The 13,424-nt window shown below is 48.2% G+C and overlaps 1 protein-coding gene across 5 annotated transcripts in view; it reads right to left on the bottom strand.

Moving 5' to 3' along the window:
• The window catches only part of KDM4C (lysine demethylase 4C), a 3,084,728-nt gene that overhangs the window by 1,913,146 nt on the left and 1,158,158 nt on the right, over positions 1-13,424 (bottom strand). The gene's annotated exons all lie outside the window — the stretch shown is intronic.

Below are 13,424 nucleotides of genomic sequence, written 5' to 3'. Positions count from 1 at the left end.
GTGCCTGAATTTCACTGACCCTTCTTATGGATGTAATGGCTACTAAGAAGGCAGTTTTATAGGTCAGGTGTTTGAGACTGGCTTTATGCATGGGTTCAAAGGGTGGGCCCATGAGCTTAGCAAGCACCACATTAAGGTCCCATCCAGGTGGTGGGTTTGAAATAGGAGGGTGGAGTCTCTTTACCCCCTTCCATGAAGGATTTAACCACTGGTACCTTCCACAACGTCATCTTGTTGTGAGAGGTGGTGTAGGCTGGAAGCGCTGCCAGGTGTACCTTGAGTGAGTTAAATACCAACCCTGCATCCAGCAGGTGGATCATGTATGTGACAATATTGGAAGGAGTGCAATCAACCGGGTTGATTTGCTTATTCTGGCACCAGATAACGGATCTTTTCCATTTATCAAAGTAGCAGTGCATCGTGTTAGGTTTCCTAGATTCTTTTAGGATGTCCATACATCTCTGGGGTTAGTTGAGATGTCCAAGCTCTGTGACCTCAGGAGCCATGATGCCAGGTTCATTGAGCTGGGTTGAGGAAGCACTGTTTGCCCTTGGTGCTGGGACAGTAGGTTGTACCAGCACGGGAGTCTGATGGGTTCGCACACTGCTAGTCTGCGTAGGTGTGGGAACCACGGTTGCTTCGCCCACATGGGAGCAACTAGGATGAGCGTCATCGATTCCCTGTGCATCTTGTTGACCACTTTCCTCATGAGAGGCGTTGGTGGAAAGGCGTAGGCAAACATCCCTGACCAGTTCATCCATAGGGCGTTCCCCTTGGAGTCTGGTTAAGGGAACCTGGATGCGAATCCTGGGCATCGCCTGTTTTCGCTTGTGGTGAATAGGTCTGTAGTGGGGATCTCTGCTCAAAGCATCCGCTAGCGAATTGAGATCCCCTGGAACATGTTGAGATGACAGGTAAATGTTCCGTCTGAGAGCCCATATCCAAATTTTCTGGGCAAGCTTGGACAGATTTGGCGAACAAGTCCCTACCTGTTTGTTTAGGTAAAACATTGCTGTTGTGTTGTCTGTCGGGATCTGCACTGACAGGTTCAATAGGTGGGGCTCGAACGCCTGAAGCGCTCCGAATACTGCCAGAAGCTCTAGCAGATTGATATGATTCTTGGCCACTGTGTGAGACCAGAGACCCCGAGCTGTGTGGTGAAGGAGGTGTGCTCCCCACCCTGACAGGGATGCATCTGTTGTGACTAAAGCCTGTACCTCTGGCTCGTAAAAGGGTTTCCCCTTTGACAGGTTCTCTCTTGTCCACCAGTGAAGACTTCGTACAAGTGTTGGCAAAACGACCACTAGATCGTCCCACTGACCACTTGCCTGAGACCACTGTTTCGCTGACCATTCTTGCATGGGTCGCAGGCGCGCGTGGGGGACTAGGTAAATACATGACGCCATCATGCCTAGCAAACGCATCGCTTTGCGCACCCTTATCTGGCGACCGGACTGATATAGAGGAATTTGCAGTAGTAGATTCCGAATTCTTTCCACTGATGGAAATGCCAACCCCTCTTGAGTGTTTAGGACAGCTCCTAGAAACTGTTTGGAGGTGCTTGGCACCAGGCTTGATTTTTTCTCATTTATGGAGAAACCCAATTCGAAGAGGAGGTCGATTGCTCTTTGAATGTTTGATCTGCAAATTACTGGGGTCTCCCCCGTGATGAGCAGGTCGTCCAGGTAAGGGTACACTGGGATTGCCTCCCTGCGTATGTGTGCCGCCGCCACCGCCAGTACCTTGGTGAATACTCTTGGAGCCGAGGCTATACCAAAAGGCAGCACCTTGAACTGGTAGTGCTGACTGTCCACCTTGAAGCGCAAGAAACTTCTGTGCGCTGGGAACATGGAAATACGAAAATAGGCATCTTAAATGTACAATGTTGCCATGTAATCCCCATTTTTTAGGAGGGGGATTACCTCTTGGAGAGTAGTCATGCACAACTTTTGAGGCTTGACATACTTGTTTGCAGGGCGTAAGTCTAATACTGGGCACATTGTTAAATCTTTTTTTGGCACAAGGAAGTAAGTTGAATAAATACCCTTGTTTACCTGGTTGCCCGGGACGAGTTTGATCGCGTCCTTTGCTAGAAGATTGACGATCTCTTCAAGGAGGATCTTTTGGTGTTCCAAGGAATGCATCTTTTGACATGGAGGGTGGTTTCGGGGACGCTCGAGCAGTTCTATGCAGTATCCTGCAGACACTGTGGACAGCACCCATCTGTCCGATGTGATCCCTTCCCAAGCTTGGGTGAAGATGGCAATGCGTCCCCTTTACTTTACTTTAATACATTTGTATAGTGCAGCCATAAACCCAAAGGCGTGAGGGCGCTACAAGACATTATACAACAAATAATAAAATAAAATAAGTAAAACCATAACAAAGATGAGTTTACAATTATATGAGGGTCCCCCTACTGGGGATGCGTGAGAAGGGACCCTGAGCGGAGCGTCACTGTTTTGCGGGAGGTGGGCCGCCTCTGCTGGGGCTGCCTCTACCTCTACCACGGCTTCTTTTGTTTCCTCTGCTGTAACTCTGGGTAGCCTGTTGGTTGTTACCCCAAGATGTACCCTGTTCCTGCGTATAATTGGAGCCTCTTTGGGAATTCTGGGCGCGTGGGCGACGAAAATTACCATTCCCTCTTTGATTAGGGGGCTTGGTCGTCAATTGTCCCAGGGATTTCAGAGTGTCATACTCGTCTTTGGCAGTCTTTAATGCGTCCTTTACCGCTTTGCCAAACAGTAGATTAGGTTCCACCGGCATGTCGATTAAGGATGCTTGTGTCTCGAGTTTAAACCCTGACTGTCTTAACCAAGCATGCCTCTTAATGACAGTGCTCTCTGCTATTAGCATGCCCGCGTTATCTGCGGCATCAAAGGTTGCCTTAAGGATGCAACCGGATACGGCTCTCCCCTCCGATGCTACCTGGGCCAACTGGCCCTTTAGTGGTTCCGGGGCGGAGTCAATGAGGGCAGCTACCTGCTCCCACTAGTGGCAATTGTAACTTGCCAGCAGAGTGGTGGTGTTGGCAATCCTTGCCTGGTAAGCGGAAGTGGAGGCTACCTTCCTTCACAATCCGTACATTTTCTTGCTCCCCTTGACTGGGGGAGCCTCAGATGATGATAGAGGTCTCCCCGCCCTCTTCCGGGTGTTAGTAACTACCAAGGAGTCAGGCTTCAGTTCACCCCTTACGTGAAGTGGGTCTGATTGGGCTGCCCTGAACAATTTATCGATTCTGGGGTTTACTGCCCTGGTGAGGTTAGGCGTGAGAAGGGAAGGATCAATTCTCAGTTGGATGGACTTGAGAATTGGAATAGCTTGGGCAATGGGTTTCTTTTCTCCCACTAGTTCCTCAGCAAAGTCCCTCTCCTCCTGTGCTCCCTGAGTGTCTATGCGGAAGTGCTCAGCCGCTCTAGTCAAGACCTCATTTAGGAGGGGCTGGTTGTCAACTGGAGAGTCGGTAACCTGAGGTTCTTTGCCAACAGGGGAATATATTCTGTAGACTTCTGGGTCATTTTCCTCCTCATCTTGGTCCTCGTGGTCCCCATAATAGTCTACCCCAGTTTGGTCGTCCAACGTTACCAAGTCTGGATCCTCATCCTGTTGTGGATCCTCACTAAACTGGGTGTAAGGTTGGATGTAAAAAGGGTCTGAAGTCAGACCTTGCGTTGGAGTCTCAAACCGAGGTTTCTTACCAGGGGGCTGCGTGTCCCCAGATCCTGAAGGAGTAGCACCGTCAGGGGTATAGGTGAGGAAGTGCTCTGGGTTCTTGGAGTAGAAGTCTGCTAGGGAGGAGATTCTAGTCATAACCCGGTCTATATCCTCACTGGTCCATTTTTTGGAGCAGGGAATGACCATTTCTTGAGAGGGTTCCCCTTCTATTCCTTGTCTGGACCTATCGGCCTGTACAGGGGTCTTGGATTGATGCTTATCTGAAGACTTAGAACTGTCTTTATGTATCTGTGGTGCAGAAGAAGGGTGAGAGGGTTTCTTCTGCCGTTTACCCCCTTCCCCATGAGTAGAAGAGTGTTTTCTTGATGTTTTCACCTTCTCAGAGCTTTTCGACGCCTGGTGTCGAGATTCAGGGGTAGTGTCTCTTTCCTTCGAGTGAAGACGTCGGGACTCGGAAGCAGGCGCCGAACGGTGTGCCGGAGTAGACTTCTGGTGTGCAGCCTGGGGCTGCGGGTTGGTTTTGTCTTCTGACGAGCGTACCTCTGTGACTTTGGTGAGTGAGGCACCTTTGGCAACTGTGGACGGTTGCCTCGTGTCGTGCGGCGATCTTGACCATGAACACCCAGAGGACACTGATTCGGTGGACCGCTCTCTTCGTGCCTCTTTCCAAGAACCTGACACTGGCGTCGAGTCTCGGTTGGACTTCGAGTGTTTAGGTGTAGAAGTGGTGTGGGTAGCGCTCGTGTTGCCGGGTGTGCTCCCCATAAGTGCCCTGCCGGACAATCTTCCGAGGTCGAGGACTTGCGCTTAGGCGTCTTTCGACACCTCCTTGCCCTCGCCGTCCGAAAGTACAGCGTCGCTGCCATCACTGAAGGCACCATCTGCTTCCATGGCCTTGAGTTGCCTGGGATGGTGGGCCCAACGTTTGGTCGAGCGGTCCTTTAGTGTTTTAGCCTTGAACAGGCTACACGCTCTGCAGTTCGCCTCAGGGTGATCCCTCGGCAAGCAGAGATTACAGGTGGCATGTATGTCAACCCAAGGATACTTGCGGTTGCACTTGGGGCAAAATTTAAAAGGGGTACCCTCCATACGCACCCTGTGGCAGCGGGCTAGTGTGTGTAGGAAAAATAAGAGTGTAGAGTATGTTTCCACCCCCCACTCTCCCTACTTGCAGGGCCGAGGTCAGAGGCCTTCGAAGGCCCGGATCGAGGCCAGAGGCCTTACGAGACCCAAAGCCCGTCGTGCAGCTCTCGACGGTTGTTTCTTCTCTGGGCCGGCGTCTATCTTCCAACTTCAATGTCTCGACGTGGGAGTGGAAGAAACGGGGAAATGATATGATATTTAGCAAAATACGGCTGAAAGCCAGGGAACTCCACGCAATGCTTCCGACAAGTATGGAGGAAAAAAACAATCTGAGGGTCCTACACGCGTGAGGGATCATGGGTACAGTGGACGTCACTAGGGATAGTATTACTGGCACGCCCTGTGTCGACGCCCATTTTCGAGTTTCGAAAAACAAACTGTAATACTCCGCAGCTTCCACTAGATGTCGGCCTATGCACAGCATGTGATCTAAGCAGATTCCACAAGCCTCAGAAATATATATATATATATATATATATATTTATCTGTCTCGGGAGGATAGCTCAGCGGCAACGTGCTCACCTTGGAAGCAAGACGACACTGAGCAACACAGGTTTGATCCCCAGGTCCATGCTTAGAAACCTATGGGTATTAAGCGTGTTATAAATAAACTATCATATCATATCATAGATATAGAAATTGAAAAGAGTGGCAGCAAGTATAGACCCTTGCTTTAAGCCTTGTGACGTTAGTATGGGTTTAGACAGGAGGCCTTTCTCATCCAGCTTGATTCTGATCCTAGTTTCTGTGTAAAACTGTTTTATCATGCTTCCTATATAGTTTGAGCAAGCATCCTTGTATAATTTAATACATTGTTTTGTTCGAGACACAGAGTCAAAGGCCTGTTTAAAATCCATAAATGCAATATATAGGTGGGTCTGAGATTTTATTGCTTGTTCTTTTAAGGCAGAAATTATTATTAGATTTTCCGCAGTTCCTATACCTGTTATAAAACCAGATTTGTGAGGGTCGTTCAATTTCGCTCTTTCTAACCACTGTTTCATATCTCGCAGAAGGAATCTTGCATAGATTTTCCCAACAGAATCCAAAAGGACTAGGCGTCTAATTTTCTGGGTTGTTTCTCTCACCTTTTTTAAATATTGGGATCAGGATAGATTCTTTACAAGTTGATGGTATTATCCCTGTATGACTCACTGACTTGAAGATGTTATCTAGTACTTCAGCCCATTGCTCCGGATGTTTTTTTTTAGGGTAGGACTGGAAATCCCATCAGTGCCCGGAGTGCGTGATGTGCTCCGTTTTTTTTATTTCCAGTAGTACATCCAATCGGTCAATTTTCAAATTGTGTAAATCGGTAGATCTATGTATATGAGGTTTTGTGTCAATATTGTGAAATAGTTTGTTGTAGTGATCTGACCATTTTTCCTGCTTATTGCATTTAGTAACAATGATTTATTTCCATTCTTATTTGTATTTTTTTTTATAAGTGCCAGATTTGTGTGCTTGGTTTTGCGCAGATTGCCTTTAGCATATTCTCATTGTTTTCTTGTTTCTCTTCGGTTAGAATTTGTTTAGCACGATTTTTATATTTTGTTTTAATTTTTTCTTTTCGTCCTTCTTTTGATAGTTTTAGTAAATTTCTTTTTTTTTTAAAGTACATTTTTATTAGCAGTTTCATCAAAATACAGAAAACCAACAAACAAAGCCCTCCCCACCTCTGCCTCCCCCCTACCCACCCAACCCTTATCCAAGAGCAGCCCAAATTGCAAGTTAGCATATAAAACCAGCTGTAGCTAATGCAGTATAGATCAACTTCGCAGGAGCAGATAGTTGGCTCCTCTACTCCAGTCCCTCACAAGTCTGATTCATCTTGCGGGGCAATAATGCCAAGAAGCTCCAAAGCCTTGGGACACCAACCTCGGCGGGCCCCCGCTTTTAAATAGGACAATAAATTCGACCGGTCTGAAACACATTGCAGGTGGTCTCCCTGGATGGAATAGGTAAGCCATTATAAAGCTACAAGCGATCAGATTTTGACCATCCATTCATGTTCCTGTGGCGGTTCTTTAGATTTCCATTTCTGAGCCAAAACCAGGGCTGCCAACATCATCATCATCATCATCACGTAGAGCTTACAATCTGCCTTCACTGTGAGGGCTGCTAAGATCCCATTTAATCCCATCAAGTCTAACCCTCTATTTTGACCAACCCTGAAACCTAAGACCTGGGTAACCGCCCCTTGAACCTGAACCCAGAAGTTGTCAATCTTTGGACATTCCCACCAGATATGGGCCCAGGAGCCCTCTGCCCCGCACTCCCTCCAGCACATCCTAGACACATTGGGAAATATTTTATTTAACCTGACCGGGGTCAGGTGCCATTGGAACATCAATTTCAGCCACATTTCCCGAATTTGTATTGACCTTGTAATTTTAGGAATCTGGGACCAAAGTTACCCCCAGGTCGGCTCAGGAATCACCGTCCCGGTATCACCCTCCCACTTCCTCATATACCTTCTACTCGAAAGGACTTCTCCTTGCTTGATGTATTTATAGATAGAAGCCAGAACCCCTTTATCCCCCGAATCCGTGTCTAGGTATTTTCCAAAGGGAGTGAGAGGGCGAGACCCTGCATGTTTAATCGACGGGTGAGAAAGCCAGTGTCTCAACTGAAGATAGGAAAACCTCTGCGTCTCACCTATACCAAAATCGATTTCACACTGCTCAAAGTGTTTGACCTAATCGCCGATGAACATATCTCTCACCATTCTGCAACCCCCTTGATGCCAGATATCTGTTAGGCAAAAACCTGTGCAGTTCCCTCTGGGACCAGTGCAAAAGATTTAAGACTACAGGTGTTTGGCAGTAAACCCACTTGGTAGCAGTCTGTACCACACAGATTCACTTGGTAGCTGTGGCTGAGCAGTCAGACTTCCCTCAAGAAGAGTTAGGCAGTATACAGAATATTCACAATAGGTCAGAAGAGCACAGTAGAACAAGTAAACACTGACCAGAGCTTGGTGTAAAAGAGATATAATAATTTATTTAAAACCACATCTAGAAAAACACACAGGCACTAATAGTAAGCAATTCAAAAACAGGGTCACTAAAAGATATACATTCCCTTAGAGGAATTTTAGATAAGTCTTAAGTAAAGCCTCACTTATTTTCAGACAGCGGTGAGCGCTTAACGCAGATGGCACTCTAATAATTCCTTTTAAAAAGGGAGAGAAAAGCAAAGTATAATATGAAACAGATCCCGACCCTTTTCATAAGAACAAAACAAGAGAGGGAGGCAAGTAAAACCGTGAAGTTAGAGTTCAGAAGGTCAGATCCACTTTAAGAGGATCAGAACGAAATGTGTCCAAGGTCACACGGTTGAAGTGCACAAGAGTCTTGCAAATGTTCAAAAAAGAGTTGGACCAAAAGAAAGGGACCCGTTAGAAGGTCAAGGCGGCCAACCCAGTCCAGAAGGTTAAGGGATTATTATTACCTTGTAGCAATCTTTAGAAAGGGAGGCCTGGCAGACACGGTACCTTAAAGTGGTGACAATACTCCAGCAGGGGCAGTTGTTCCTGGCAGCGGATGCAAGTCGGTGCTTCGTCCGGGGGAAGAGAGGATCTCGTCGGGGAGGAAGACAGGAGTCCGTTGCACTGCCAGGGAAGAAACCAGCCACGGAGTTCGCGGTCCAGTGGTAAGTGGCTATCCGGTTGCAGGGGTGCTTGGCACGGGCAATTAGACCACAAGACGGCTTGGGATGCGAAAAGAAGGTAAACTGGTTGTGCCCACCGGTCAGGGGAAGAAGCCTCTCCAGTCGGGAGATCTTCTCTGTCGTCGGGAAGTGGTGAGTCAGTTCCGTAGGGCTCCACCGGTGGTGTCGTCGTGGTAGGTCAGCTCAGCTTCTCCCTCGTCGGATTCTCAGGTCCTGTGGCGACTTCTGAAGTTCCAGTCCCCAAAGCCCTGCTTTTATGCAGCACACCCCCATTCACTCAGCCTAGCTGTCAATCAAACATGCTAAGTGGTGAACCGGCCGGCTCACCACTTGGGCCAATCACACAAGAGTGCGACTTGAGTTACCAAGGTAACTCAGTCCAGGGTGCCTAAACCCCCTCCGACACCCCCTGTGGTACCCAGACAGAGTGGCACCCCTTTTGGAGGCTTCTGTGGAGAAGCCTGCCAAAAAGTGGAACAAAGGGCTCGACTTGGGTTGGAGTCAGAAGAGAACACAAACGCCATTTTAGAATCAAGTCCTGGCAAAAAATACCAACCGGCGAATTAATATTAATTAAATAAACCAGCGGTATGTTCGAGACTATGAGAATTAAATAATTAAAGTTGGTAGCCTCGAACAATGGGAAAATCCCATAGGGATATATTCGCGGTCGAATATAAAAAGTAGTTTCCACTGCCACCGGCCAAAACTCGATCAGGGGGGACGGAGACGTGCCCCCTCGACTAACAGACCCCAGGGCAATCAAATTGCCCCGACCAGTACGTCCACAATATGATGGTTTGTACCGGTTTCTGTTAATAATTTGTGAAAAGTAAGGCCAATGGTGACTTTACATGCCCTGGGAGACAGTAGTCAGTCCCAGGGTATGGAGTCTATGGTGGGGTGTCACTATGACACCCCTGTGTCACTGCACGGAGGGTGCTGTGACACACACATAGTAAAGACACACGAGACCCTATGGGGTAAAGGACCCCATAGCCCATAAAATAGCCCATAAAACACATTTACAGTCAAAGGAACACCATAAATCATGTCCAAGAGTGGGAGAAAGAAAAAAAAAAAGAGTCTCACTCTTGGCAGGAGAAAAAAACAAACTCCAGTAATCCAGCAAAGCTGCTGGGGGACTCACTAGGTTAGGAAATTCAGCCTAAAGAGAGAATTCTCCCTAACAATATCAAAGGCCGGCTCTCGGGCAAATGCTGGTGTAAACTGCGGATTGCCGTGCAAGGGAGTGTAGGGGGAGGGGAAGGAGGTGATGTGCGCCCTTTTTATCGCTTGGTCCCAAGCCTGTCCCGTTGTCGCAGTTATAACACTACAGTACATTTGAATGGGTCTATCAGGCTTCTGCAACCACAGTATCCCCTCCAAATTCCCCCCGCCACTGCCCGGTCCATCGGCCTCCACACCTTCCCCCGTCATCTCTCTGCCAATCTCTAATGACGCGGAGCTGTGCCGCCAAGTAATAAGCCCTGAAGTCTGGCTCGCCCACGCCACCCCTTGCTGGGTGAGCACTCATTAACGAAGATGCCACAATCGGTCTCTTCTCGGACCAGACGAACCTCCTGGTTAATTTCTGGACAGCTTTAAAGAAGGATGCCGGGACGGGCGCAGGAAGAGCCGAAAACAAATAAAGCAAACTGGGTAAGACCGCCATCTTTAGAACGTTAACTCGTCCCAGCCAGGATATTGCCAGGGGACCCCCGTCGACCAAATTTGATTTGAGCTTCTGAAGGAGAGGAGGATAATTTACCCTATAAAGGTCCTCTACTGTGTTAGTCAGATATATACCCAAATACTTTAAGGACCTACCGACCCATCTATAGTTATACTTTTGACTAAGGTTTTGCACGGTGGTATCCGAAAGTGAGAGGGGAAGGATTTCAGATTTATGGATATTGACTTTTAACCCCGCCACCTGACCAAACCTAACTAGCTCTCTAGACACGGCCTGAGTCGGGATGAGTGAGCGCAAGAATCAAGTCATCCGCAAAGGCTGCCACCTTGTGAATTGAGCCTCCAAACGGTATTCCCTCTATATCCTCGGCTGCCCTAATTGCTGCCAGAAAAGGTTCCAGATGGAGTGCATAAAGAAGAGTTGACATTGGGCAACCTTGTTTAGTGCCCCTCCCTATCGAAATCGGGGGAGAGATTTGGCCATTGATTGCTAGTCTGATAACAGGCTGTTGGTAGCTCGCTCTGATGCGGTCGACATAGCCAGGGCCGAAGCCCATCTTAGCCATAACAGCAAAAAGGAATCCCCACTCAACCCGATCAAATGCCTTTTCGGCATCAATTGCCAGCAGAAAAGCCGGTATTTTCCTCCTCTGGGACTTTTCAATAAGATGGGTCAGTCGTCTTACATTATCTGATGTTTGCCTGCCGCTGACGAACCCAGACTGGTCTGTGTGGATCAGTTTGGGAAGAATATTGACCAGACGGTTCGCTAGGACTTTGGCGTGAATTTTAGCATCCGCATTAATTAAGGCTATGGGGCGATAGAACCCACAATCTGTCGGCTCTTTACCTTGCTTGTGAATTAGGATCACTTTGGCTTCATCCATTGATTTGGGGAGGGTCTTGGCAGAGCCAATAAAATTAAACAATTTAGTGAGGAGGGGAATTAGGACCTCCCTGTGCACTTTATAAAACTCCGACATGAACCCATCTGGGTCTGGGGCCTTGTTGGACGGCAAATTATTGATGACCTTTCTAACTTCATCAGACATAATCTCGGCATCCAGAAACTCTCAATCTTCCGACGAGATCTGAGGTAAGTCTATCGTATCTAGATATGCCAACTGCTCAGGAAGAGACGTGACGTCAGAGGTATACAGGTCAGCGTAAAATCTACCGAATTCACAAACTATATCCGAATTATTAGTGTATACTTGCCCCTCCCCCTAATTTTCAAAATGGATTTGTCACCCGATTCCTTTCGCAGCAGCCTAGCCAAAAGACTATCAGATTTATTTGCTTTAATATAATATCTTTGGTGCAACCTAAGAAGACTGCGCTCAGCCGCTCTCGTTTGTATGAGATTCAACTGCCCTCTGACTGCCCTGTATTCCCTTTTTATTGCTGCTGACTGTTTGGAACCCATCCGTGCGATAATTTCTTTGAGTTTGAGTTCTAATTGTTGCTCTTCTAGCCTTAATAGCCGTTCCCTTCTGGCCTTAACGGCTATGATTCTCCCTCTGATCGTTGCTTTGAAGGTGTCCCACCACACCAACGGGGACGAGTCGTCCCAGCCGTTGTGGCTAGAAAACTCAACTATTTCCTCCTCAATTTCCTTGACCAAAATAGGATCCTTGAAGAGCGAGATTGGATACCTCCACCTCCATAGACCCGGGGGCCCCCGTGCCCTAGTTAGCGATAATATAAGTAGCGCGTGATCAGCCAGGGAAATGGCACCTATCCCTAAGTTAGTGACTCTCCCCAATATCGTTTTCGACAATCCTATATAGTCAATACGTGTGTACCCTGTGTGCATGTGAATAAAACGTATACCCCTCCTTAGTTTCGTGAAGCTCCCAACAAGCGTCAACCAAGGCCAAATCCTGCATCTTTGTAACCAGGTCCCCGGAGGGTCTCCCATGAACAACCCATGAAGTCGAGCTCCTATCCTTCGAGGGGTCCCATGCCAGATTAAAATCCCCCATTAGGAGAATGTTAGCACGGGCAAATTTCCCCAAACGGGAGAGAGCTTTTTGAATGAAGGGGTCCTGGGCTTGATTTGGGGCACAGAGGGTCGCCACCGTAAAGGTCTCTCCCCTTCCCTCCAGAATCGCCGCTAGATACCGCCCCTGGTCGTCTTTCTGCATCCCCGCTATGACCATGTCCAAGCCATCCTTCAGAGCAATCAAAACTCCCCCTTTTTTGCTTGCTTGTGTAGCTTGAACCATTCTTGAATACCCCCAGAATCTTATCCTCTGCACGTCTTTAGAGTGAACATGGGTCTCTTGTAACGTTACTATATGAGGCTGCTCTCTCCTCAGAAACCTCTCCACCTTTTTCGTTTTGATTTGGGAGTTTAGCCCGTTTATGTTTAAAGAGAGCAGCCTCAGGGAATCCGGACTAGACATTCAGATGAATTAAAAAAATATATATCCTTTTCGCCCCACTGGAAGGCATCCCCCCTGTCTCGGAACCCTGGGAGTTCGCCGCTTCTGGTCGCACACGCTACTGAATACTCCTGGTTTGGAGCTCTTGGAACCACCCACCCCCACTACGCCTCCCTCTTTTCCCAACCCCTCTCCCCCCTCCCTCCAGGCGGATCCGACTGGTACAAGACCCCCCCTCGTAGCCTAAGACGAGAGCTTGACCCTTTAAGTAACCCGGAACCCCCCCACGCAGGATTTCCCAATCCCATTCTAAGACACCAACACACCCCCCCTCCCTGCCACTTAATGCAAACTCGACTAAACCACTCAAACTATAAGACACAACAGCTTTGGCGAGTGCCCTCCCCGGACTCAACCTAAGACCACCATGAGATCTCGCTTAGTCAAGTAGCAATGAATGTGCCCTCAGCCACCTCGGTGGGCCCCTCAACTGTAGTGTTAACATTTTTCTTGAGCGTAGCATTTTTTTGGCTCTTCCTCACCCTCCTAGGCCAGACCCGAAGACCATTCCCAAGGGTTGCGCACACTCAGATGAGCCTCCAGCCTCTCAGGGGGAGCTGATGGTTGCTCTTCCAATCCCAGCAGGGCCAGCCCCTGATCGCAGGTTGTAATCTTATGACGGGAACCCTGCCAGGTGAAGGTCAGCCCAAACGGATGGGACCAGCTGTAGCGGACTTGGTGAGAACGTAAATAGTTCAAGACCAGGCCCATTCGCCGCCTTTTAATTAGAGTTATTTGTGCTAAATCTCGATACAGGAAAATTTTGTGGCCGTTGTAGGCGATGCGGGCGGC

The sequence above is a fragment of the Ambystoma mexicanum genome, chromosome 6p, assembly GCF_040938575.1.
Source record: "Ambystoma mexicanum isolate Mex_15411 chromosome 6p, UKY_AmexF1_1, whole genome shotgun sequence".
Lineage (NCBI taxonomy): Eukaryota > Metazoa > Chordata > Amphibia > Caudata > Ambystomatidae > Ambystoma > Ambystoma mexicanum.
This window is presented reverse-complemented; position numbering and strand designations above follow the sequence as displayed.